We start from the raw sequence: 25,480 nt of genomic DNA, 5'->3' as shown, positions 1-25,480 counted from the left end.
GTTTTTTTTTTTTTTTTTTTTTTTTTTTTTTGAAATCTAGCAATCCCCAAATGGGGAAAGAGTACAAATTTCCACATTCACCGCCCTTTTTTTGAACTCTGGTCTACAAATGTGATTCCACTTGTGTTCCTGTTACACAGACTGAATCATGTAACCTGTCTAGATTCGGTGCAGCAGTTTTTCTGGGCAGTTTATCCATCATGTTAGCTAGAGGGTTTTGAGTGTGGGTTCCTCCTCCTTCTCCCATGCACCCAGCCTCTGCTTGCTTTGTATCCCAAAGGCCTGCTATGTTCTTCTGACTTTGGCTGTTTGATCCATCCTAGTTTTAGCTAGGAATTCTGCCAGTTACTTCTTGTGAGGAGTGCATCGGGGTCTGTTTTGTTTTAATATATGGATCACACCAAAATAGTTAAGTATCCAGAAATCTTCTGATAAGAAGTGGTTCTTTCCCCACCCAACCCCCTTACCCCCCACCCCTGCCTTTTCTGTTTTCCTGTGTGCTTAAGTGTTATGTGTTGCAGATTCCCTGAATTTATCTGCAGGCAATTAGATGGAGAGTGTGGTTAATAGGGGAGAACTTTTATTGTGTGTTGAAATACTGCATATTTACAGCAGTGCAGCTTGCTTGTTTAGAAAGCTTTGGTATCTGCTGCAGATGGCTGCACAGTCTAAGGAGTGGCTTCCTGGCTGCATTGTACATGAAGTGCCAAACACGATGAGAGCAGTTTTGTTCTGGAATGCCAAAATACATTGAATCCGTTCAGGAAGCAACATATGTCAAATGAATAAAAATATCCCGCTCATTTGAAACAGAATGTGATAGTTATGTTTTTCAATTCTGTTTTCTTTCCTGAATTAGGGGTTAAAAAGGACTTCTTATTATTGAAGATCGTATTCAATAACAATTACTGACTTAGGCTTTCAGCATTTTCACTACCATTTTTTTCCCCGTACCCTTTTTTTTCTTTTGATTAACATATGCCATAGATGGAAATTGAAACAAGGAAGCTATCAATGGGGCTGCTGTGTTGGAAAAAGAGCATTATGTTTTTCTTTTTGGGTATCTAGGCCTGTGCACCGTATACAGGTTTTTTGGTGGTTTTTGGGAGGGGGTTGTGTGTTTGTTTTTGGTGTGAGGGTTGGGTGCTGTGGTTTGTTTTTTTTTTTTTTAAGGCTGGTAGCTTATGTGTTTCTTTACATCTCTCTCAGAGTTGTATGTAATTGCTTATTCTGCAGGAAGAAAACCATGTTTGATGAAAATAAAAACAATCAGTGGAGGATGTTGCTTCTGCCTAAACTGTCATTTCCAGCAAGTTCTCAGGACAGGAAGTGGGAACATTTACAATTAATACTTCCAAATATTGCAGGATTTTATTATGATATAGAAGTAATCCCAGGGTAGAGCATGTTTTGTTACATATTACTTCCTTGTTTGCGAAGGAGGTGGTAGTCACTTTCATTCCTCCTAGTTGAAAGGCAAATATATTGCATTGACAGAAAATTACATGTTTCTCTAGAAACTGGAATTCCATCTGATCATTTTCTAAGTAATATTTTGCATAGATTCTTTTTCTTATCTGAAATAATTCAAAAGTCTTGATTTTTATAGCTCTCTTAAACCCAGAGCAATGAAGTATGTATCTTTAAAGTAATTTTGCTTGTCCTTACTGAATCTTGTTTTTCTCTTGTTTGCTTTTTCTCTTCCATCACAATCATTAGACATAGAGTTAAAAATTAACTAGTGTGACTTATCTTACTTATTATTATTGTTCTTCTTATTATTATTGTTCTGTTTTGTTTAAGAAGTGATAGGTCCCCAAAAGAGGAGAGAGTGAGGGCAAGTGTCTTCTTTTCGTTGCTGTGGAAGGCATGTATTTATTTAAATCAAACATTTAATAATAAGGTAGTTTCACCTGAAGCCTGGCTATAACAAAGACCAAGTTCCCATCATTTCTATGTTTTTAAAAAAATGATATTAAGAGAAGTGGAGTTGGAAGCTTGATATATACCTGTCTCCTGGATTTAAAGAGGAGATGCTGGTGTTACTTTTCCTGTTTTAAATTCTAACCTTCCAGTTCCCTGAAATTTTTAGCTGTCCTGTGGTAATAATACCACCAACTAAGGATGTGCTCATCTGCTGAGAGATGAGGCATACAGTCCAAAACAACTTCTGGACTTGCTTGTTTGTGTCTAGGTCCATACCAGCTGGGTTCTCATGTATTTTCATATTTGTTCTGGCACTCCACTTGTCTTCCGTGATTGTGATATGTGTTAGTTTGTCTTGCCTCAGCCTTCTTTGGGAAACTTAGAAGAGCATCTATAGAAGATACGTTCAGGTATACAAGAGCTTTCCTCCTCCTCAGCCTTTGTTCTTCTGTGAAGCATGGTATTTAGCTTCATTCTAGTCACCAAATTTTGTGTGCTATGAGCGAGTAGTGGTCCTGCTAGCTGAAGGGAGGCCTGACCTGCTCAAGCACAATTCATTCCAATGTTTCTACTCATCTGGCCAGATATCAGTGGCTACAGCACTGTTCTGTAGCTATTGAATTGTAGGAAGTACCAGAAATAGAGCAAAGAAGTGTTCTATCAGGTCTACGTTTTCCTTCTGTCCTTTTGTGTTTCTGAAATGTACTTGCAGTGCATGACAGCAAGTGTGTGTGGCTATCCGCCTCCTCCCCCCACTCCAGAGGTATCTGTTATTTCTCTAGAATCTGGCTGGGTTTGCCGATGTTTTCAGCATGAAATATCAAGTTAAAAACTTGTTCCTAGTTTAGTCCTTATCACTAAAAATAGGTATTCATTTTGTATGATCATTGATACTGTTGACTTGGGAGCAGACCAGAAGGCAGCATCATAGAAGATTACTTTTTTTCGTTTAAAAAAAAAAAAGTTGTTACAATTTCTTAATATTAGAATTTACTGTTAAGTGTGTTTTTCAGGTACATGATGCAAGTGGCTCTTAGTTAATCGACTAGTAGGAAGGGCACTAGAAAAAGGATTTGCATGAGAAGCTTGTGTGCACTGAAGAGAGATTGTTTTCATCCATACCATTTATTAGACTGGCTTTACATCCAGACACATAAATGTTAACTGAAACTGTCTTCCTACCTGGACTTCATAAGGCAGAAATAATCTTTCCCCTTAAGATTGCAAGTAGGGTGCATTCTCCTCTAAGTATCAGACATCATCTGCTATAAATTATTATCATCTAGCTGTAAGGGGTGCTATAGGAAGCTTGAGTGCATCTTATTTACCTTCAGTTACTTTTTAAGAACACTGGGACAGATGAAAGATGTATCTAGATCCATGGTACTACTGTGTATTTCAGGTCTCAGTTTTTCTTTTTTTATGAGTCTATCGAGTTCAGGGTTGGAATTGCAGGTTGATATTAATTGAATATCTTTCTAAATTTTTTTTTAACCCTAATATTATGATTAGCCCAACTGAACAACTTAAACCCTTTATCATGAGCACTTCTTGACAAGGTACCTTCTTGTATTGGTCACTTTGAAATTTAAAAGGGGTTTTTCTTTGCTTAAAAGAAAGTAAGTGTAAGTAAATTCTTAACTTAGCATGTTGGGGATGATGGTTTGTTTTGTATACTTTAGTTTCATTCCCTCAAGCCTTGTATAAATGTAAAGCATTACTTTGTAGGCAAGTAATTGACTTTCGTTGCAGAAATATGTACAGTGCTTGCTGAGCAAGGTGTCTTACAGTTAAGACCACATCCTGTAAATATTTCTTTCAGTTATGAACTCGGAGTGTAGAACATGAACTGCTGACATAGTGACTGTTTGGACCATAACTAATTACTGACCTGAGTATCTTCGCTTCTTCTTAGTTGCCGGGAGGTATTTGGCATGGTTAATTTTTTGTTTTAAATTATTCTCCCGTGCTCCCTCCCCAAAATTCTTGCCTTTACCAGTTGATTATTTTAGGGGAAAAAAACCACCAAATCTATGAATCCAAGGCAGACCAAATTATGAAATGTGACTCACATTTTTATACGTCTTTTTCATACAAAGAGAAAAATATTGGTAATAATGAAGTTATCACCTTTACTTTAAAGGAGTCCTAATTTAGAAAGCCTGTGACTGAATGTACAGTCTTACATTCTTGTCCTGGCTTGAGGTAAAATAGAAGTAAAATTACTGAACAGAAAATTAGTTCTTAGGTAAGCCTCTTCTAACTCTCTGAAAATGACAGCATATTGTGCAGAAAAATGTTTGCTTTTAGAGTGAGAAGACCAATATTTGTACTCCATGCCAAAGAATGGTATGCAGAGAGGCTCTTGCTTATACTTACTGCTGTAACAACTGAGCTCAACTAATTTTATTTGCCCTGTGGGAGGGTTGGAAAAGAAAAAGTGTAGAGAATTCCCACCTACAGGGAGGAAAGGACAGGGACAGGTGACCCAAAACTGACCAACAGGATATTCCATCCCACCTGCCCCATGCTCAGTATAAAAACTGAGGGATAAGAGTCAGCACTCTTTCTTCAATGGCCGGTGTATGAAGAGGAGTCTGTCAGTTCGTCTGCCTTTGATCCCAATCTCTGTGTTCCTGACTCCAGAGCTGGAATCCAGTTCCCATCTGTCGCCGAGTCCAGTCTGGGACTTCCCTGCCTGCTGGTGACGTTATCCTGGGAGCTTGATATGGTTTTCTATATATTGTATCTATTTCATTATTTCCATTTAATTTTAATATTAATATTTCCTTAAAGTACTTTAGTTCCTTCTAAACTCGTAAACCTCTTTATCATTCCTCCTCTTCTCGTGGGAGCCGGAAATGGGGGGGAGAGGATTTGTTGCCCAAAATAGGCCAATTTGGCCCATGACAACTCTGCTGCGTATTCTCTGACAGTAGGCAGTACACTTCCTCTTTCCTTCCTGTGCAGGTCATTTGCTTCATATGTGAACAGTTGGTATTGAAGGTCAGTGAGTTGATGAGCAAACTGATCTAATTAGAAAAATATTTCCCCCGATGTCTTGCAGGGTTAGGCTTTTTGGATCGGTTACTGATTGGACTTGTGGCGTGGTTATGCAAACCTTAGATTTAATAAAAGGCAGGTGTGAGGGAAAGGCAGGGCTTACTCTTTCTTTAGCAGTCTCTAGGTTGAATTAAGCACAGTGGCAATTGGCTTGCTGTTTGAGTTCCAGTTGCTGGTTAGGATAATCTTTCTCTTGATCACAGTAAATGTAGGTGTTGCTCTTCACCTGTGATCAACTGTGGTAAGAACTGAAATTGGAGAAGGAGAAGCAGCAATGAAGTCCTTTTCTCTTGAAGGCTACCTTGCAGAGCACTAGCTCTTGAGACTTCTGTACATATTTGTAGGGATTTCTGGTGGCTTTATATTTTTCATTGTCTGGAGAGATCTCTTGGTTTAAATGCGTAGGTCAACAGTATTTGAATGGGGGATGCTCCGCTTTCAAATTGGACACCAGTGCTAGTGTGAATGGAGAATTGACAAGTCAGTATGATTAGTAAACAAGTCTGTGTCCCGGTTTGAGCGACAGGACTAACTTATTTTCTGATGCTTCAGAAAAACACACTTTTAGAAGACACTAGTGTCTGAATTAGTGAAAATATTTACTTCATAACCAACTAGGCTATGTGGGATTCAAGGCCTCAGTGTTTTCGCATTAGCCAGGTGTAGGGATGAGGGGGAGCGAGGCTTGGGCACTTGTGCCAGGCTGGCCATCAGGGTTATTTCATACCATGAACATCATATTCACTCTAAATTGGAAAGTTTGCTACGTAGTTTCTCTCTCCCTTGATGGCACCAGCCCAGAGAACTTCTTGCCCTGGTGCTGGACCCCTGAGCCCTTCCCTTCCTCCCGAAGCCATAGTGCTCGCAGTGTCCCACATTCACTCTCCACTGCTGGGACTGCACAACTTTCTGATGATACAATTGGCTGAGTATAATCTGTGTGTATTTAATATTAGTATCAGGATCAGTATTAGTTCTTTAGTATTATTGTTAATTACTTAGTCCTATCCTACTAAGGCTCTTTATATTTCAACCTTTTTATATTTCAACCCTTGTGTTTCCTTGTTTTCCCTGGTTCCCCTTCCTGGGTGGGGAGGGGTCTTTGGGTAATAGAATGATTGTCTAACCAACAATAAATTGTTATGGTTTTTTTCAAACCATATCAGTATGTTATGTATTATCACAGGTAGAATGATGAACTCGGAAATACCTGCCACTGATTGTGTGGGATGCCATTACTCTATTTTATGTTTTCATCTCAGGTGGGGAATGTAGAACCACCTTTATTCACGGAGGGATTAAAAGTGCAACATAATTTGGGGGACAGGGGATGGAATAATAGAAGGCATTTAGTTTCATCATTCTAAAATCTTCTGGGAAATTTGCCACCCGGGTGTGAAGGTGCTGTGTTACTATAGCATCGGGCCATGTATAGTGGTCTCGCTTTGTTGTCCTGCACTCCTGAAGTGCAGGTGACAAAGCTTCTGATCTTTCATTTCTCCCAGAAGGGCCATGCTTATACTCTAGTGAGGAGGTGGCATTGATGGGCAAAACGTAAACAGATTTTTCCTGTGTTGGTACCAGATTTTTAAGACTCTCTGATATAGTGCTTATCTCTGCTTCTCAGAAGAGACTAAAGTGACACAGAAAAGCACTAGTGAGTTTCTGTGCCCTTTCTAAAAGGGGGGAAAAAGTATCCCAGTTCCTGTTGTCTCAAAATTTGTTTCTTGATACCCGAGATTAAATTGTTCCCTGCAATGCTTTTCTTAGAGCCAATCCATGAGAAACACTTGAGTTATTTTTTCCTTCTTCAGACACGCTAGTGTTAGCAGCAATTACTTAGGCACGAGAGCTTAGCTGGGCATTGCCTCTTACTGGAATAGTAACGTGTCAAATGGATACTTTTGAAAACATCCTTAAGCAGATAAGCTATTTCTCATGCCAGTAGTTGTCTATTTATACATAGCACATCAGAGGAAATAGCGATTGCTGGAAGATAATTTCTTTTCCTAGGGTACAAGATGGAAACAATGCTCAGCAGAATATATTAAGTCCCCAATTATTTTGAATATTATATTTGAGAATACAATTTATGTTTTAGTTTTTCTTTCAAATTCTGTAGTACAAGTATTAATCTATGCAGGATTTGGAGGTAGTGAATTCTTTCCTTAAGGTAGTCTCCAAATGGTGATCCTCTGCATACTTGAGAGGAACCACTGTAATGATATTAAATTCTCTGGGACTGAAATTTTTATCTTATGAAACCAAGATTTGATTTCATAAGATAAAATGTGGTTCAGTCTTCCCCCCGATGCAAAATATACTAGGATTTTTCTTAAAAAATGCATTCACAGTCTAGTTAGGAAGTAAAAAAATGAAGTATCTGTTGACCTTCCAAATAAGCATGAAACAATTGTACATTTATTATTTTTTTTTCATGTTTCCTTCATGTGTATACTGTATTTGTGCGAGTCTATCTGTAATAAGAATCTAGAGTGTGGTAAACTGAAATTGACTCTGAACCTGAGGGCATGTGTATCTCTTTTTGGCATAACTTCATGTTTTTATTCATTCCTCCCCCTTCATGTGAGTATGTGATTGAAATATTATGAACTGCATTCAGTTTCTCTGTTTTAAAAGTTATCTTTCTTTTGGATTTTTTTCCCACTTAAAAGATGAAGTAGATTTTTTTTTTTGATGCTACAGTCTTGTCTCTTTTGGGGAAGAGTCAGAGACACTTGAGGGTTTGGAGTCTAGTTTCAGTGCATCTGTCATGTCTGAAAACGCTGGGTAGAGAAGACTCATGAAAGGTAACTGTGTGGATATTGTTACATTATTTATCCTGCTGTGTGATTAGAATACAAGTTGTACACTGCTTTCTAGGTGTATGTGTATATATTTATGTATCTTGATATGAGAGAAAAATGGCTATTTTAAGATCCCTTCAGTTTAACATCCAAAGTAAAAGTAGAAATTACTCTCTCTGCGAAGATCATGCATTTTCTACTATCAGTCCTCATACTTGGTTATGAACTGTGAGTCTCACATGATGAAATTATAGCCACTAGTGAAGCTGAGCTTAGTGAGCTTAACATACACTGCTGAAGAGGGTTTGATTGCTCCCCTCCCCTCGAGTCATTAATCTGGAGAAGAATTTAGGATCCTATGTCAAATTTATGTGTCTAGGTTGGGTAAAAACCAGATCACCTACTCAACAGCAAGTATTTAAGCTCACAAAGTACCTGCAAGTTGATGCCCTCTCCTGTCAATAACCTCGCTTCCAGGAATTTCTATGTAACCAAATCTGAATTTCCAATCCGAATTTCTTTGTAACCAAATTATCTATTAAAACATCGGAGGATAGTTGTGGAGTATGTTTAAGTACTTCATACTGATTTTTTGAAAGTGAAATGAATGTGTCAATGCAACTTCTTGTAATATAGGCTAACAAATTTTGTGTGTATTTTCCATAATTATATGCATCCTCTGTTTGTCCCACTTAATGGAAAAAATCAGATACACAAAGTATTTAGTTGCTTTCAGGAAGTAATTGTGGAGAATGTTTGTTTTGTTTATTTGGTTCGTACCCAATTGCATTAATGTGACTGCTAAATTACCCGTTTTTTATGTGCACTCCTACTAATTGTGTTCATGAATTCCTAAGTTCATATTTTTCCCTTATTTTGGACTTCAGATTCAGCTAAACTATGCTTAAAAGAATCTAATTATCCTTTTTTACTTTGTCATGGTAAATTAGAAAGGGAAGAATCATGTAGTGGTAAATGATACTTGTTTTCTGTTCCTTGTGAGAGCAAAATGCTAGGTTTTCTACATAGATCTACTGATGCAGCAGCATCATTTGGATATCTCAAACAGTCTTTTTGACCCTATTAGAACTTGATTAATGGACTATTTCTAATTAATTTTGCTGCTTTAAGTGGTTGCTTCTGTTGCTCACTGCTACCAATAATTGCACCTCTATTGCTAAGATAGTGGTGTGATGGTGATTCTTGGCTTTGGGTGCATCGTGTAATGAAATGAGAGTGGTGTCCATCTGACATCTTCCTCCAGTAGGTCTAGTCAAAGTGATAAATGGCCTTGGATTATAAGGTAACATTACTAGTGATTTAAGCTCTAGGATACATTCTTTCAAAGTCTGAACTGTTTGCTAGCAGTACTAAGGCCACCTTCTTTTTTGCCTTAGCAAAACAAAATTTTATGTAGCTAGGGAGGCCCTAATCTTTCAAGTTGTAGAGCTATTGAAAAAAAAGGAACAAAAGTAACAGAGGACTAAAAATAGAGTACAATGAAAAAATTTTGTTCTGTTTTTTAGTTCACAACTATTTTCTTGAAATGCAGTATGATAATTTTCACAAGTGTGGTAGTGGAGTAAAATCCAAGTTGATTGTTCTTGTAATTGTGTTTGCAGCCACAAAAATAGTTATTCTCTGTCAGATGTTGTCTGCAAGAGATGATCTTGTGCATTCAACAGCACAAATCTATCTAGTTCTAATAAGTCCTCATTGTCCATCACACTTCTAAAAGGAGTTTCTAACTCAAATGTAATACGAGTGCTCTTTCATACAGCGATCTGCCCATCAGGGGTTTGTGTTGGAATGGCTTCTTGGTGTTAATTAGGAAGCGTGTGTTTTAATTAAAAAATAGGGGTATGTGATAATGAAAAGCTAGGAGTAGATTGTAGCCTTAGTTCTACTTAATTTCTAAGTTAGCATGTTGTGGGGAAGACGCATTAGGGGAACAATTGCAAGAGTAAAAGATCTTTCTTCTTAAGATGCGTTAAATGCTTAATTTTCCTACTCCTTTCCTAACACTTAACATTTGGGGTTTAGCTTAGCATGAAGCACTTATAGCATGTATGCCAGGACAGTTAATTTTTTATTAGAGAAATCTTGAGGTTTTGACTTAGAAACAAGATGGTGGTTAATGGTCACGGGAAATATATTGCAGTGGCCAAGGGAGTTAAACTGGTGTCTTCTCTTCTGAACTTTCATAACACCATCTTATTTTTCAGGAAGGGAAGAGAAAAGAGGCTGAAGGAGTGTTCCAGTCCTCTTTTCCAGTCCTTAGATAATGGTTACATAATAATGTTTTATATAATAATCTGTGCAATTGACCATTGTTTATATCGCCCTACACTTAACTGGATTCTTTTTCTTTCTACTTGAGGTATAGTGGAAAGGTCGGTGATTGAAGCAGTAGTGGTGGTTACTGCAGAATTCAAGACTTGAGAGATGTACTCACAATTTTGACCACATAATTTGGAGGAGTCAGCATGTTCAATAGTTCATTATCTATCTATAGGGTTGCCACTTACATCTCAAATTGAAAGTTTAACCTGTGGAAGACTGCAAAACAAGGAAGAGGGAAGTTACTCAGCTCTTCTTAGTGAAGAGCCAAGAAAGCCATTTCAGTCTTTATATCATAGAGCAGCAGGTCCTAAACAGGGTGTGTAGGAAGGGAGCTGCTGGCCAGATATAAACTTGATTTAATAAGATAATTATGTTAGTATTTTTTAATCAAGCTAGAGTTTTGTCTGTAGGTGGAAGAGCAGTAGGAGAATTTCAGAAGAAAAGTTCCAGAGCTACCGCTGTAAGGGACAGTAACACGAATTCCTTTGTTCTTGAGCAAGCCAGGAAAGTCGCAGTACAGTCATCAACCCTGACATCCTTGAGAGTTTCTAGCTGTGCTGGCCATTCCACCATGGGGAGCTGATACCAGGAGTGTTTTGGAAAAGGTAGCTGAGAACTGTTAAACAATGGTATTGGGATGGTTTTAGAGTTTGTTAAATCATGGTCATCAAGGTGAGGCTGTGGGTGTGTTGTATATACAGTTTACCCGTACTGTATTGTTCCAGACTAATGGCCAGGATCACATAATAAAACTTTGTATCCTTAACATATAGAGTATATGGCAGTTCTCCACAAAAGCTCACCAGGCAGAGTAAACTTCTCAGAAATAGATCCAACTACTTGTAAGCAACTCTCTCCACTCTTGCCAATGGCTGTGGCTGCAGACTTTCAATAAAACCTCATGTTAAGCTAAATGAAAGGCAGATGGCAGGTCCAATTAAAATAATTGCAGCTTTTTTTAAAGCCTCATCTGTTGCAAGGAATTGTATTTCCCCATGAGGGCTGTGGGAGTATTTCTGACAGTGTGGGTGGTATAGATTCTCTTTCAGAGAATGTGCTTGAGACTTGGAAGAACAGCAGTGCTTTAAGAGGAAGTCATCCAGTTGAGGTCTTGCACATAACTTCTTGTTGGTTTTGGTTACATTTTGTTAACCTGATAATTGCAATAGAACTCCATTCATAGAAGTAACAGAAAAGGAGCTATTTCGAACTCAAGCTTGCTAGCAATGCATATGTTGTGGCTGGCATCGAAGGAGTTGATAATCTGTTCTACCTTTTCTGTGTTTTGGGACATTGCTTTCTCTGCATTGCTTTGAGACTTGGGAGAGGACAAAAATGAGTAATTTCAGAATGGTGGTTGTAGTGGTAGGTTACATATTACCACTTCTGTGTCTTCTGTGTTTAATTCTGGTGTAAAACAAAGTTAGTGTGTGGATTTGAAACCGTCTTAGTTTTTGTGCAAGGCCCCTTATACCCATCATCTTGAAAACACTTCTGAATTCTTTTTCACAGATCCGTGTGGATGGTTTAATAAACTCTGTTCTGCGGTGATTCTGTGGTCCAACTTCGGAAACTGATTCAGACTCCTATGGTGTGAATTGGCAGTGGTGGAGTGATTCGGGTAGGTGGCTGTCCAGCTATGTTGAAAGAGATAAGGGGAAAGAAATGTTTTAAGTGCACTTACTCTTTCAGTTACTTTGCACTGTACTAATATCTTCTTTCATTCTCACATGTAAGAATGACAAAATTTTGTTTCAACTGCTGAATTTGTATTACAGTACAGTAGGAAAGATGTGTAAGAACTGTGAATTGTGATTTCTTTCTGTCAGGAGGTGCTAGGGATATTCATTGCAGTGGCACAGTCTGTCACACCCGGGTTACAGAACATGGTCTGTGTGTCTGTGGATTTAACATGTTCATATGGCTCTGTGTCATCACTTGTATAGAGACAACCTGGCTTCCATTGCTTCTGCTATAATTTTCTGCATTATTTATTTACTTTGAATGCTATATAATGTATGCAAGGTAGTAATCCATTTTATGGTAAGGTAGGTCTGTACAAAAAATAAAGTCCATTTCAAATACTTCTGCCTTGGGTGAGCTAACTTAAATGCTGTTATCCTAAAAAAGGTTAATATGGTTAGGGCTTTTTTTTGGTTGTTATTTTTGTTTGGTCTGGGGAGGGTGTGTGGCTTTTTTTTTTTTCAGTTGCAAGGGTGTACTGTTGTGGTTCTGTATGGTTGTTACACTGTTAGTGGTGTATATTGTAGAGGTTGAGACCGAAGGGTATTGGTTTTTTTTTTTGGTTAAAACTTATTTTTATTCCTATAATTGAAGAACAGATGCATGTAGCTCCTCGTAAAGAATTATAGGGACAACATAACCAGAATGATGTGGCAATTTTTTTAGTAAGCATATGCCTAATTGAAGTGCCACAAAAATCTTTAATAGATCACAGTATGTTTTGATCCTAATATACTGAAGTAGGATTCCAGTAGGGTAAGTTTGATCTTAATATATTGTCTTAGTCCAAATTATGACCATTGAGCAAACACTTTTTCCCCTCTACTCTCTCCATCTCTTGCTTCAATTCAAGAATGTAGGTAGAATACACTAAGAAATATTTATAACTACCAGCAGAAAATGTTTAACTTCTGAGAGGAGAAATAATAGCAAAAGTACTGTTTTAAATGTTTAATAGTATTGTAGAAATGGTGTGCTTGGAAATGCAGGTGTCTTATGAAATTTAAATTAGGAACCATTATGAAAAGATAGTACAAGTGTTGGAACTTTTGCTTGAAAATGGGTGTGTAGGGAAAGTGGATTTTAATAAAGTTTGTAAAGAAAAACAGGCAATATTTATTTTGAAGAACAGTTTGGAGTTTTTTAAGAGCAAAATCCTAACTATATTTATTAAAATTACTTGATTATCTGTGTCAGGTCTTCAGAATTATTGTTTCTGTAGGTCTTTGGTTACAGAGAATTGGATAAAGTGCCATTTTTCTCAAACTTTTGACATTACTTCCACAGTTCTGACTAGTGCATGAAGAAACTGTCACAAAAGAGAAGGAATTTTATCACGTAGATGCACTGGAACTTTTAATAAGCTATTACTGTCCTATTTACTTCCAAGCTAACAATAAGAAAGCAAGGAGTTCAGGCAACAGTGCACAGCTTGGATTTAGAAAGGGTCCTTTCCTTTGTTATGCTATTCATATTGTTCAGTAACATTTCCTAATATTTATAAGAGAATAGACTGATACACATTTGAAAGTTGAGAATAATTTTATGTTGAATTAGAGTCTTGTTTTATAATCCTACTTTCATTGTGGATATGCTTGTTTTCACATTGAAATGCTTATTAAGCATTGCTAAGATAATTCAAATGGGATGGTTAATTTTTTGTTACTTTACAGTAGTTTTCTCTTATTTTGTGTCTAGTCCTTTTTTCACTCCTAACTGTTGGTTCATTAGCAGACTTGATTAATGAGACCTTATTGGGGGAAGAAAATCTCTTAAATAAAGTGAACAGGATTGGGAAGCAAATGCTGGCTTTGCCATAGGCTTGTGGCTGCAGGCAAATCTTTAATAGTTGAATTGTAAAACATGCTATGAACTATTTCCTGTCGGTGTCACAAAAGACCTAGTAGGTGTTTCTGATGTTTTGTCATCCTCTTGGATAGAGGCTTCTTAATGCCAATTGAGTGTGCGTTCTCCAGCCTTTCAAAGTTTTGTAATGAATAGGTTTCTGGAAGAGGTGCCATAATTTGTCAAGCTGCTAAATCCACAGTGAGCACACTGCTAAATGCTTAGGTCAAACATGAAGGTAATGTATCAGTGTGTATTTACAGGTACGTGGTGAACATACAGACCATAAATCAGTTCTTACTTCTGTACAGCTGAGATATATGAAATAAGACAAAATGTTAACAACTAAAATTTGTCAGATTTTCCCCCATACTTTTTGTCATCTATACTCTAATAGGCGAATTTGACAAGTCCCTGAAATCTTCACTTGTACAGAGTGTTGCGCTCTCTTACAGTGGAGTGTGTTTTGTCTTCTGACTATGCTTTATTTAAGGACCCAGTTTTGAAGTGGTGTGTAATAAGGGTTAGTTAAGGAAAATCCTATTTCATTGTCTTGCCATCAAGACTTCCACCTGAATAAAGGAAATAACACTGGCTAAAGGGGAGCCCCTTTATCCTATTGCTTCAGTATTCCTGTGGCTCCTTTATTTCAATAGGTTTTGGATGTGTTCCAAGCTTCTTATATAAGCTGTGGTTTTGCATATTTACTCTGTGAGCCCTCCTGACTTGCTGATTCATTTCTCTTTGTAGCAATAAATGCTGCCCCAAATCTCCCCCTTCTTAGTTCTATTAACAAGTGCTGGCATGAAGCGCCTGCTCAAACCTATCTCAGGTGGTTCAGCTATGAAGGTTAATCCAGTCAGCACAAGACGTGTTTTATCTTGGCAATGCACATGGGGAACTTGTTGTTCTGTCAGCCTGGTGTTCCTGGTAGTGCAGAAGAGGTATGGACAAGCTGTATCGATAGGTGAAATGACTCTCAGGCCCACAGGCGTTTCAGCATTAAAATATTTTAGACTGCTTTGCTGAATGTTATTTTAGTTTAAGGACTTAGGAAGGATAGTAGTCTGTCACTTAAAAGTGTGTGCACTGCTAACAGACACTGTCTAAAACAAGATTAGGTTATCAGAGGGTTGGCTTGTGTGATAAGCTTCCTGGTTGTCACATGGCCAGAACTGGATATTCTAAGGAAAACAATGTTCATCCTGACTGTGTCTAGGCAAATTTTTGTAATTCAATGCAAAGGCTAGTTATTGAGAAACTCCCTCTTGTATTGCATAAGCAGCTCTTGAATCCTATTTGTCAATTCAGCAATTAGCAAATAAAACCTTTTCATACAGTGCCATAAACGTGTGTGGTGCTTTCAGAGGAAAAGTAAGCAGAGAATGATTCTAACTTAAATGGCATGGCACATTCTGGCTTCCTCTTCCTCTTTCCTCTCTCTTCTTTTCCAGCTACATTGTTCAGTGGAGATAGAATTAAGTGCTAACCAATTAAAGCAAGGAAACTTCCTCCTGACAGTTATCTTTGAAAGTCTTGACCAAAAGAGTTTGCTGGTTCAAGAATGTCAGTACCTATTTCTTCAGCTAGGAGACAGCTTCTGTGTCACTCACAGACCTCATTGATTATTTTGACTGTTTCTTCCTTCTCTTTTTTTGTTGTTGTTATTACCCTCCTCACCCCGTGGATTTTTTTCTAAATGATGTAATTGTATCCATCATAATATGAAAGTATATTTTTCTGCTAATGGGAAGAAATGATGGCAAGGCAGAAATGCCTAGTAAAAATGCTGTACTTCCAAGGATGTCTTAAGCAACTGTGGGGAACTGTAATGGATGTGCCATAGTTTGTTTTTCTGCCAATATACAAGATAATGGAAATACCACTCATCAATGACTGAGGGATAATTCTAAGGATCTTTATATAAAGAAAGAATTGTTACGCACTCAGTTTGGAGGAAAAACAAAAAAGAAACCTTATGGTTGATCTGTTGAGTACCACTGGCCCTCGGTAGGAAGAGTGATGTAATTTGATGGTTTAAATAGTTACAATTTAAGAAGAAAGTGAGGGGGAAAGGATACTGCTATTTTGATTAAAATAGCTTTACCCATTTACGTATTTTTGACTTTTGAGAATTGGAAAAAAATACTACTTGTTAATTGGTATTCTGTCTGGTAAGCCACAGCATAAAAAGCTTGCTATGGACCATCAAATTGCAGTCGCATACAGGATGACTAACTCCATAAGTACAGAAAACTTAATTTTTATGTGCAAGTGGTCTTGTACTGCTGATACTAAAGTGTTAATTAAAAAGATGATGGATGCAATATTCTTCTAAGTCAGTGTAGAAGGATTTGGAGTTGCACCTTATGTTGAAAGGTGACAAGTAACCAGTTAAGTATTTAAAACCTCTTTGTATTTGATAAAGTATAAATTACTATGAATTGATTTTTGATTGTATGTTATAGATATAAAGTTTAATCAGGAGCATTTCTTTGTCCCTTTTTAAAAAGAGCACTTGGAAGCCATTCAGTCAAATTGTCTATATGGAAATTCCTTTTTTACTTCATTTTTAAAAGGAAATCAGTTAAAGGATGTTTTACTAGATGCTTATAAAACAACAAGTCCAAAGCAGGGTAATGTCATCATAGTGAGTAGTGTCCATCTGTTAATTAAATGAAGGGAAAAAATCTACAGCAATGAGTTAATAGGTTAGAAACTAAAGACTGCGGAAAGTGAGGGATGCAGGAAGTTCACCTAAAATATATTGGGTGGTAATGTTAGGACCACTAAACTGCTTGAAAATGAGATAAAATATACCATTTTTAATATATACTTTGGGTTTTATGTACTTAACAGATATGTTTCATTTTCTTGACAAAGTAGGGGACTTTCATAATTGAGAAAATTGAGAAGAACTTGATCAAACTGACTCCTTTGTAGGCTTCAACAGACAAGTGACTCGTTAAATTTTCTTGATCACTTGGAAAATTGCTGGATTATAATCCTGTAATAAATTTGGTTCAACCTGGTTTTTACGTTAGACAAGTCATATTTTTCACAGTATAACGGGAAATAATGTTTTATTCTTATACTTGCTTCCTCTCCCTCTGGAACTAGTCGCATATGTGAGAAATTAGTAACTTGCTGCTTGAGGATATGAAACTGCTTGATCTGCCTGTCATTCTTAGATAGATGAAGAAGCCTCTGTGGCCTTTTTGCTAGTACCGTGCTGTGTAGAACTCAAGCCATTCTTTTGCTCAATTTAGATGCTTGTATGGCTGCTGACTGTCCTTCATTCCTTCCCTACCTTTTGTGCTAAAATACAGACTTCAACTAAAATGTATTCCAGACTTATTTTAAATCTCTATTCACAGTTACAAACGTGTTAACTTATTTAGGAGCAGAAATACCACCCTCTAATCCAGAGGAAAAGTTCTCTGAAAGTTTGGACCTGCTCCAGTGGCTCCAGAGGGGGGCCACGAAGAAGATTAGAGGGCTAGAGTGCCTATCCTATAAAGATAGGCTGAGAGAGTTGCTCTGGCAAGACCATACAGCAGCCTTCTGGTGTAGGGGGCCTACAGGAGAGATGAGGAGGGACTTTTTGTCAGGGAGTTTAGTGATAGGACCAAGGGGTAACGGCTTTAAACTGAAAGAGGAGAGATTTAAGCTAGATATAAGGAAGAAATTCTTTACTGTGAGGGTGGTGAGAAACTGGAAGAGGTTGCCCAGAGAAGTTCTGGATGCCCCATCCCTGGAAGTGCTCCAGTGCTCCAGGCTGGATGGGGCTTTGAGCAACCTGGTGTAGTGGGAGGTGTCCCTGCCCATGGCAGGGGGGTTGGAACTAGATAATCTTCAAGGTCCCTTCCAACCAAAACTGTTCTATGATTCTATGAAGGAATGAACATGGTTTCTACAGCTTATCAGAGCACAAAGGGGAAAAAAACCTCACCTTCTTTCAGATACCAAGTAAATTGCTCAACTACTGCTTTCTGTCATTGCTTTCAGCACGTACCAGTGTAAAATTCCCAGTTTGTTCTTCTGTCTGCTCTACTGGAAGACAATCAGGACTTAGTGTATTTCTTCTCTTGACTTTTATGTTCTTATTAAACTTTATATTTTTTCTTGCTACTATTTGGGACAGTAAAGAAACAGACCAAGTAGATATGTCTGCTTTAAATTTTCTAGTTAGCCTAAGTGCTTCTACCGGCAGAACTCTAATGGTTTTATTATACATATGTTGGTATAGATATTATGTGTAATGCATTTTAGTATGCTTAAGAGCAGGGTGGGTAAAATCAATTTTTTCCCAAATGCTTTATGATGATGTAACCTAAAGGGACTTTTAGTAAACAAACTGGAATTACCTATCATGATTCAACGCAAGCTTGGGATAACCAACAGATTGTATGTCTTCCAGGAGGACAGGTTAAGGTGACCTAGATAGATAGAGGAGCACATGATGACAGGGGGTGGTGGCGGGAGTTATTGGTTAGCTTGATGGGCGATGACATTTGCACATCAGCAGCCTGGTGATTGTCAGGATTTTATTTTCAAGCATTGTTGTGAAGCTGAGAGATGGGGAGGAAGATGAAGGAATTCATAGTGAATTAATTTTATCAAATTATATCAAATTAATAAAATTATTAATTTTATCAAATGTTTTGAAGGATTGATGATGGTGATAGAAGCTAACTTCATTGACTGAATAGGAGATTCCCTTTTGATTTCGATTTTGAAAGTGACAATAAGCTGCTTATCTCTATAATAGAAAAGGGGCAAAATAGGAGAATTTAAACCAGCAACACAGTGAAGCAGTTTCCTAGAGATGATCTTTGTAGCAAGTGGTGCAAGTTTGTGTGGTTAAGGTTTTGTTTTGAGCGTTAGGGCAGGGGGTAAGTGTGACTACAGGAACTCAAGGGAGGAACAACTGAGGAGAGTTGTCAGAGAAATGGGCAGGATACTGGTGATTTCCACAGAAGTAATCAAAGTATGTGATAAGAGCAGCTGTTGGTGGTTGCTGAGATTAAGTTCTGGTTTTATATGCACTAATTTAATTGGGCAATCCACAGAGGTGCTCATCATCTGGAGCTTTCCTGTGAGATGGAAGAGTGGCATGGATACTGTAGTGTTAGAAAGGTGGGGAAAGCAACTTGTGGTGGGAAAGAACATAGTGAAAAAGGGGAAGAAGCAGAAGAGTGAATAGGAATAGATTAACCAATAGCATTAAAAAAAAAATCACAATGGAGTGGACGAGGAAGCAAAAGAGATGACTTTTCAGGGACTCTCACCTTTATAGAGGACTTTTTCATTGGAAGGATCACTGGTTGAGTGCTACTAGGTCTCTGAGGAACCTTGGATTGATAGGAGATGTTAGCAAACCTTTTCCCTTTTTGCTTCCATCCCTCTTTAAGGGAGAAAATTTTGACTGAAGGTAAAGGCTCCTTCTTTTTTAAATTTCCCTCCTTTTGAAGCACATCAGCTGTAGTTTTCTTTACATGTGCATTTAAAGCAAACAGTAACTGATTGGAGATAGTGTGGTTTCTGTGGGAAGTGATTTACCCAGGCATTTTTACATCTAGCAAGATCTAAGTTTAAGACTCATGAGTTTTAAACTAGTGGGTGTTAGATAAATTGGTGAAGCTCTGTCTCAGTGTTTGCTATTTTGGGCTTAGATAGAGGCCTGCCAGGTCTAATTGAAACTGTAAGGAACGTTTCTTTCTTTTTAACTGGAGTGCTAATAGCACTACTGCTATCTTAACTGCTAGCGCTCATTCTGGTCTCTATTTTTATAGATCATGCTGTTAGCATTTATTCTCAGAGCAGTCTCTTATTGGTGTGAACACCAGACAACTGTTAACTTCAAATGCGTTATTTTCTAGATACATATAGTTTTATGGGAAAACTGGGCTATGTGCATTGTCACAGAGCGCATGCGTTAAAACTGAAGTGAATGATTTTATCCATGACATTATCAGTCTCTCAGTTCTGATCCCTTAATGGTATTAAAATGAAAGCTGGTATCTGAAATGGAATTAGTCCATTAATCTCACTACTGATCTTTACTGCTGAGATTTTTTTGCACTAGAAAAAAAATTTAGTGCTTTTTCAGCTGTTAACAAATGACTGACATGTTAAAAATTAACCTGATGGCAAAGGTTGCTCTATTTTTTTAGTTGCAGCGTCTATTGCTAGACAGAATATTGCATAGAGATGTCATCTAATGCAGTTTAATAAATGTCTGTTTTTCTGTCTAAGACTTTAGAATTCAATAATCTGCAGGTAAGCAGGTGATTTGCTTTATTCCAATGAACAATTTAAATAGACTTTATTGTTTTGTCCAGATATTATATTGGCTTGTTGGAGGTCTGGAAGATCCAGAAGAATTGATTTGAGATTAGATTAAACAGATGTCAGTTGTTCTTAGAGCTCACATCTGATTTTTCTTTCTTCACTCAGCAGTGAGAATGGAACTGTATCTAAAATCCAAAAAACCCCAAAGCCTTCATTGTCTGGCTATCAGATCTAATAATGCATTTCACATATTAGTGGAAGAAACTTTTAACTGGAATGGGCAACTGTAGTCAAAAGGATTTTGAAAGATGTGTGAATAATCTTCAAAATGTATCTTAGGGCATGCAGTTTGGTAGCCCTTCTATCAATATGTGAAGGGCACATTCCTCCAGTCAGTATCTTCAAAGAATGAGAAATTGGGAATGAGGAGAATCCTACTGGTGATTTGCAGGCTACATGTAGACAGCATTTTCTCTATGCTACATTGATGCTGTGTTAATTTAGATTAAGTTTAATAAAAAGCCATTAAGTATTGAGGCAAAACAACCCTCATTATTACCTTATTATCAGAAGGAACACAGCAAACTCATATCCTTTTCTTTTCTGGATGCTGCCATCATCTACCCAAGGTTTTAAATAACAATTATGTTCTTGTTTTTTCAGATTCAGAAGCTGTCTCTGCATTGGTTACTTCAAGTTCAATCTGCAGAGCTGTTTTGGTTTTTACAGAAAAAAGACTATTTTCCAATCAGTTGAATTCAGCCTGTTAATTTTCTTAATTTTTCTGGTGAGCTCTGGATTAATCACCTTGCAGCTTTGTAATTTCAAATGACAGAAATCTTTATTACCTTAATGGTCTGTTTACCTTTTAGTTCAGGTGGCTTGTGGTCCTTGATAGCTTTTGTGTATTAGAAGAGGATTATTATCCTGTTACATAGTAAAAATCCAGAGAAATCTTATAGCTCTATTCCATCCATGAAACAAATCACTTCTAGAATAGTATTTGCAGAATGTGAATTGGCTTGCAACAAGGGTCTGGCTAGCTTTAAATTATATGGTAAAAAGTGACAATCTGCTCCATCATTGATTCCCAGGCAGGTAGTGAGGAGATGTGACAGCAAGCCAAGGCTTAGTGTTTAGAAATTGGCTCAAACCATGAGATTAAGCAGCAGCATTAGTCTTTTCAAGAGCAATGTGATAATGTCATGGAGAAATGGATCATACCTCAGTGGCAGATGGCGCATGCCTGTGTGAAGCGTAATAGAGTAAAAATACACTTTGGTGTGACATTGTATACCTTTAGTCACAATCAGTAGCTGTTGCAGTTAGTTATGAATTTAATATTGATTCAAACAGGAAGCTTCAGCTTTCAGAAAGACACCTGTTCAGTTGTTCACAGCTTACTAAAAAGTTTCAATACCAAATACTTGCCTTGAGAGTATATTCCTACTTCAAATCAGTGCATTTTAAGAAATCTGTATCCCTGTGATTCTGCTTTCTTCCTGCTCCACTATTTAATTCCTGTTTTAAATATAGAAGTGTATTATTCCTCCTGGTGCCTTCCTTTGTTATTGTTTATAGAGAACACTGATATTGAAGAATTGATTTTCATAATGTGCATAAGGGGTGAGTTGTTGATACACTGTTTGGACAGTGAATTGATGCGCACAGTAATTAGTGGTTGAAAATATAAAAAAATATATGATAATTCTTTTTTTCTTTAATCCTACTCAAACAAGGTATAACACCCTAGTATATTTGTATTAGTTTGTATATTAAGAGCACAGGTGAGGTTAATTTCATTCGTAACTACGAGTGTTTAGCAGTTTCACAAGCGCATCTCAGATTGCTAATTGTACTTGTAATCAAACTGGTCAGTGATGTCTCCTAACTTTGTAAAGCGGCGAGGAACAAAATAAATGCAGAAGGAAGTAAGTGATTCATAATAGCAATTGTTAATTGGAAAGTTATTCCTGTACACATGTAGGGGGAAAATGACATCTGAAAATAGATTTAAGTGTTGCTCAACTAGCACTGCTCACCTTTGCCCTGGAAGGAAGGAGAACTCAGGAATTTACATACCCTAACAATGACTTGGCTGGTAGAGTGAGATCTATAATTAAGTATACAATTATAGCAACTGTTTGCTGTTAGTTTCTGCTATTTTAAAAACAATTTTAGTTTGAAATCTCCATCATTCTGTAAAATTGTGTTTCTGAAATATGGGAAATGTAAAACATCCATTGAGTTCCTAAACCTATTTTCTAACCTATTTCAGACAACTACTAGGTGGTTATTGGTTCTAACAGTTTAGTATTTTATGCATAATTTGATAAACTCAAATGTTAAGCCACAGCTGGTTGGCAGCTTAAACTGTGTTGCAGAATCTTCCAGACTAGCCAGTGGCAATAAAAGGCCACAGGCACAAGACAAATTCATGCATTTAGAGAACCACAGACATTCACTGAACCTGTAAAATCTGCAGTCTGAATTCTGTCTATGTCTAGGTTTAAGCTGCAGCATGTATCCAATGCCTTCTGTATTTGAATAATCTGAAAGAGCTTTAGGATCCAATTTTGTGCATATGCTGTGGCATAACTGACAGTGTCTGCCTGATACAGGAGGTATATTGAGGGCATATCTGTCTGCATAGGTTTTAAATTGAGAGAAATGTACCACCTTTATTCTTACTAGTCGAGAATAAGTAATAGGTTATTCATCCCGTGTGTTGGGAACCTATACTTAAATGTCGTTCAAGAGGACTTGAATCTCAGGTCATTTATATTTTAGGACAGGAGTGCATACTCTGTGACAATTGTGGACTCGTTCAGATGGATGACTCATTCTAGGACTTATTTGATTAAGTTTCACAAGTTACTATGGGTAAATACAGTATACAATTAAATATTGTGCCCAAAGTCTTTGCCAAAGGTTCTTATTCCCTGTGCTTTCTCTTTCTGTCATGCTTAGTAGTCACACTTACTTTAGTATCTTGATCACTTCTATCTTTCTCATACTAAATAGCTAACAGGTTATCTGTGTTAGTGAGTCAGCATCTACTTAATGCAATATTTAGCCAATCACTTCTTGTTCACCAGGTGTGGGTGTTGGGTGCCACCACCATTTTATACACACCCATGGTCCCATGGTGCCATATTTCTGAAGTACTGTGCAAATAAAATTAGGTATGTCCCTCCCTGAAGTATTTAAATGTCTAATAAAAGATGTGGGTGTGATGAAGCAGGGGAAGGAAAAGGGTTTATGTGATGAATGGCAGTAGGGAAAAAGAGATAAGAGTCATGATAATAGCATCAAACAAGTTAACCACCTGTTTCATTTAGATCAAATGTGTCCTTTCCAGAAATGGTGGTATACATTCTGGTATACTTTAGTGTGTGTGTGACTCAGTGTCATGTTTTTAATTCCAAATCTTACTACTGGTTAAAGAGGTATATTCTGTCTCTTAAGTATTCTTATTCTCTTAGTCATTTGTTTCCCAAATTTTCCACATTCCCCTTCATTTCCCGTCATTAATATCTCATGCGCTGCTGTCAAAGAAGGCTGAGGTCTGAGCACATTTGCTGTGGCTAACAATAATAGACCTGAAAAAGCTCTGACAATTTGGAGCTGACACTGTCTAGGATCCATGTGCTAATGGGAAACTCTTAATAATGGAGGTGGGAAAAAAAGGCTGAAAAGTTAAGGGGGTTGCATAGGAGGAAAGGGTGAGGGCACCAGTTCTAACACTGTTCTCATGGATATGTTATCCCGAGTGTTCATGTCACATTGTTTGTGGTGCTAATTGGCCATCTGATGTAATGTAGGTATGTCGAGTCTTCTCCAAAATTGTTGGTTCTGCAGCAGCAGTGGAAATCTTTGACATGGCTGAAGCTTGGGTGAGAGTTGTCATAATTTAGAAAGAATGGGTTTTTTTTGCTTTTCCTTTCAGTTTCTAGATTGAGTCAAGTTGGATTCTTTGTGTTACCACGAACAACAAAGCTTCCTCAGGCTTAACTAGACCTTGATGTACATCTTGGCACAGCTACTCACTTGTAGCCAGTGAGTTAGCACAAATGTCACTTAGAGAAAAGTAACTTGGTAAGCAATTAGAACAGTGCGTGGGATGCAGACTGTTGCTGTTCTGAGACTTGCTGGTTTGCTGGCCTGTAAGTGTGGTCTGTGAGGTGAAGGTAAGTGGTCCAGGAAGCTGTGTCTCCTTGATCAAAGACCTCAAGTAGTTTTCTGTTGTGCCTAGTTTATTTCTTGTTTTTAGAAGTTTGCATACTGCTGTATTGTGTACTTCAGAGACAAGAAAAAAATTCATGTGAAAATAGATCAATAAACCTGTTTTGTGTAAAAGAAAGCCTATATTAAATGAATACAGTGTTTAAGCATGCCAGGTCTGTTAAACAGAAATACAGAAATTGTTAAACAGAAATGTGAAATACTAAGGATGCCAGGTCTGTTAGTATTTCAAATACTTGGTTTTAAAGCTTTCCTAAAATTCTTAATTTTTAGCATTAAGTTTGGTGTATAAAATCAGCGTCATGTCTCTATTTTCTACATTTTCATTCCTGGCTTGGGCTCTGGTTATTTGAGCTAATGCAATGGCATCAAGGTAACAGAGCCAGTAAACATCAGTGAAGTCTTAAGCAGAATTATTGGCAGCAATATATAGTAACAATTTAAACCTCCTCACCTTTACTGTTCTGCAGAACAACCTTAGTTTATAGACATTAACAATTGGCAAGTCTGTGAACACTGGATCTACTTTAGTGGTTGTATTTGTTACCTCCTGTAAAGTAGAAATAATTTCCAATTCAATAGTTATTTCTCTAATTTCATTTCTCTACATTCAGATAAGCCATCTTGGTTCTATAAAGGGATTTTCTTGATACTTTTATTTTCATGGTATGAAAGGATACTGGAATTACTGTGAGATGAAGTATTGTGTATCTTGAATTCGTGAATGATTGAATCAATGTGTGATTATGTGATTATTCAGCTGCTTTTGCAAGACTTGGAAAATTAGTATCTTAAATAGCACTTACGTTTGCTAGATAATTTTGCTAGAGTGGAGGCACAGAAACACGTATATCCATAGTTCATGAAAACCACTAAATCTCAACTTTCTCCCCTGGAAATGTTTCCAAATAAGCTGACTGACCTACTTCCTTTTGTGCGTACCAACATTGATCCTAACTCTATAATAGCTCTTGACTGTTGGATCTGGTGTTGAAGTTGGCCCTAATGTGGTAGTGTTGTTGGTAGGTCGGACCTGGAGAGACCTCTTGCATCCTCTGTCATTCTGCAATTCTAATTACTTGTGGCAAACAGTGGGAAACAGTGCTATATCTTGTTGCTTTTAGGGGAATATTGGGTTTAAGGGTAATTAAAAGTTGCAATATGATTACTTATTGACAACAACTAGACCTTCTCATTGTGTTTTGTAGATATAA

General features: G+C 37.4%; 1 protein-coding gene across 6 annotated transcripts in view; it reads left to right on the top strand.

The window, feature by feature from the left end:
- ERBB2IP (erbb2 interacting protein) overlaps nucleotides 1–25,480 on the top strand; it is a 122,799-nt gene that overhangs the window by 10,011 nt on the left and 87,308 nt on the right. For 5 of the 6 annotated variants that reach the window (XM_014964930.1, XM_014964924.1, XM_014964928.1 and 2 more), the window contains one exon: nucleotides 11,652–11,760. The exons of the other annotated variant lie outside the window; for it this stretch is intronic. The gene's annotated coding sequence lies outside the window, so the exon portion shown is untranslated. The remainder of the gene's footprint in view (nucleotides 1–11,651; nucleotides 11,761–25,480) is intronic. 6 annotated transcript variants of the gene reach the window in all.

Source organism: Calidris pugnax, unplaced genomic scaffold (assembly GCF_001431845.1).
Source record: "Calidris pugnax isolate Ruff unplaced genomic scaffold, ASM143184v1 scaffold273, whole genome shotgun sequence".
NCBI lineage: Eukaryota > Metazoa > Chordata > Aves > Charadriiformes > Scolopacidae > Calidris > Calidris pugnax.
This window is presented reverse-complemented; position numbering and strand designations above follow the sequence as displayed.